The sequence below is a fragment of the Protobothrops mucrosquamatus genome, unplaced genomic scaffold, assembly GCF_001527695.2.
Source record: "Protobothrops mucrosquamatus isolate PMUCROS unplaced genomic scaffold, P.Mucros_1.0 scaffold487, whole genome shotgun sequence".
Taxonomy (NCBI): Eukaryota; Metazoa; Chordata; class Lepidosauria; order Squamata; family Viperidae; genus Protobothrops; species Protobothrops mucrosquamatus.
Window position 1 is genome coordinate 350,098 of NW_015386806.1, and position 2,875 is coordinate 352,972.

The 2,875-nt window shown below is 44.5% G+C and overlaps 1 protein-coding gene across 1 annotated transcript in view; it reads right to left on the reverse strand.

Annotated features, from left to right (window-relative positions):
* The window catches only part of LOC107288141 (protein kinase C gamma type-like), a 124,355-nt gene that overhangs the window by 97,949 nt on the left and 23,531 nt on the right, over nucleotides 1-2,875 (reverse strand). The window lies entirely within an intron of this gene.

Here is a 2,875-nt window from a genome sequence, read left to right on the forward strand (position 1 = left end):
GCTTCTGCTAAATTAGCAAGCGGCATGTTTTCTAGCATTGTTCCTTCCTTCCCTCTCTCTTCGTCCCTTACTTCCCTCCCTCTTCGTCCCTTCCTTCCTCCCCCCCTCCGTGCCCAGGAAGGGACAAGGAGAGGGGGATAGGCTGCCAGCGTGGCTGGGGGCTTTGCTGCCGGCAAACCTGCCGGTGCACAGGCAGAGACAGAGGAGAGCTCCGCCCAGCTCACTTGCTCAGCTTCGCCAGAAGACATGCCGCTTGCTAAGTTAGCAGAAGCTCCAGGATCAGCGCCGGGCTACAGCTGATTCGTGCTTCTGCTAAATTAGCAAGCGGCATGTTTTCTAGCAAAGCTCAAACAAGCAGCTACAGCTGATCTGCGCTTCTGGGCTGCTCTGCAGAAGCGCGGATCAGCTGTAGAGGCTCGCTTCGATCCTGGACAAGAGGGAAGGAAGGAAGGACGAAAGGGACAAGGGGAAAGAGGGAGGGAAGGAGGGACAAAGAGGGAGGCAAAGGAAAGGAAGGAACGAAGGAACGAAGGAAGGGACAATGGGAGAGGGAGGGAAGGAGGAAGAGACCAAGAGGGAGGTAAGGAAAGGAAGTTCCAGCCAGCAGAGGCTTGGCAGCCCGGCTGCCGAGGAACAGAAGAGCGCAAAGCCAAGGAGAAGGTGGCAGTTTCCTCCCAAAGGGGGCTCCTTTTCTGCACCCCTTCCCTGGGTTTGTGGGGAATTTTTCGTCACCAACGCTGACAGGTGCTCCTTCGAGCCCGCCGACCGTGCTTTGAAGCTTAGGAGAGGAGGAGGACTCCCTTCCTCCTTCCCTCCCTCTCTCCCTGTCAAGCCCCGGCGGGCTCGACATGAACGGGCGGAGGAGGAGTCAAGGATGGGCGGGGTGGCAAAGGAGTCCGGCTGACAAGTGCAAGTTCGGGGGTCGCCAACTGACGGGCGCAGGAGTTGGGTGCTGCAGCAGCCTCCCCTTCGCTGACCTGCATGCAGGAGAAGAAGTCAATCCGGTTGCTGCACAATGAGTCTCTGAGGAGGGCGGGGCCTTGCTCAGCGCCTGCGCTCTTCATGCGCCCCCTGCAGGGCACATTTGGTAGAGTTCGTGCAGACTGCCGCCAAGCAGCATATTTTCCACAAACAAGTGAGGTGGAGCAGAGGGGGGGAGGGAGAGAAGGCGGTTGACAAGCCCTGCCTAAGACCATCGGAAATATGTGTTTTCCGATGGTCTTAGGCGACCTCTGTGAAAGGCTCGTGCGACCCCAAAAAGGGTCGCGACCCACAGGTTGAGAACCGCTGCTTTGGAGGCTGTGAATTTGATTAAACAGATTAAAGATCCAACCCGAGCACATATAAAGAGAATTTATAATGCTTTGATTGAATTGGATTCTGAAACGGAACTAGTTAAAGACTGTATGATAAAATGGGCTCAAAATATTCAAGAATCGATTTCATTGGATACATGGGAGACAATTTGGGTTAAAAATGTAAAATTTACTCAAGCCCAAAATTTAAGAGAACATTTTTACAAGATGTTTTATAGGTGGCATTTGGATCCTCAAAAATTGTCATGCATGTATTCTAATTTACAGCCCAAATGTTGGAGAAGTGGAAGTTTAGATGCAACTTATTTTCATATTTGGTGGACGTGTAGGGAAATAAAAGTATTTTGGATCAAGGTTTGGTGGAATATTCAAAATATTTTTAAGAAAAAGATAAAGTTCACACCGCAGTTATTTCTATTAGGTATTATGGGAGATTTGGATGCTAAAGAAATGAATCTGATGTTAAATCTTATAACAGCTACAAGACTATTGGTAGCTCAAAATTGGAAGACGGATCGTTTGCCTACTGTAAAAGAATGGTCTCTTAAAGTGGCAAATTTAGCAGAAATGGCTAAGATTTCTGCTTATTTAAAGGATCAAACACAGGAAAGATATATTTCGGTTTGGAGAAGATGGATAGATTATATTCAGAATAAATATGGGACTGAAAAGTTCCATTTGGTGTTTGAGTAAATTTTACAGTATTGTTATTGTGAATATTTTATCATATTTTTACAGTTTTTATTATATTCTATTATATTGATATTATTATTATTTTGAGTAGTAAGTTTGTTTAATAATTAAGTTGATTATTTATTATTGTGTTTAATTTCAAATTATCTAAATTTATTTTAAAAGGGAGTTAAAGTGTGTTATAGATTTGGTTACATAATTAGTTGGATAATATTATTTAGATTATGATTAATATATTTGTAACCCTGTGAACAGCTCTGGGAAGTGGGGTGGGGGGTTTTGGGGGGTGGGAAGGGGGTTTATTTTGTAAATGTTATAAAACTTTTAATAAAAAAAAAAAAAGAAATGCTCTTTGCATTTCCCCACTGCCTGGAGAACAAGCTACAAGTTGCCCCAAGAGAGTAAAAGTAGAAATTTAAAGCGACATAAACCTCCAAAGGTCTGGAAATGATGTTTAAGGGTCTCTGTGTTTGTGTGTTTGTACTGACTCATTTCTAAAGACCTGGGGGAGGGGAGGGAGAGACCCTCTAACAGTAATATACAAAACAACAAGGCCTTATTCCAAAAGGAAATTTGGGAAATGGAGCTCATGGCTTTGAAAAAGCTTCTTGAAAATAAGAATGATTGTTTTGCCTGGGGTGAAGCACTTGGAATTTTTTGTGTCTGGTGTGTGGGAAGTTAGCCCAGAGAAGGAAATATTAAAAAGGCAGAAAGAAAGATATTGTTCACCAAAAGGATTTTTAAAAGCATTTTTTGAAAAGCAGAAACCAAACCTGGCCTCATCTCTTTGCCCAAAGCAGTAGCTAGTCTTATACAAATGCAGATGTGGAACCATCAGGAAGTTTGGAGCCAGGGATCTCAAGACA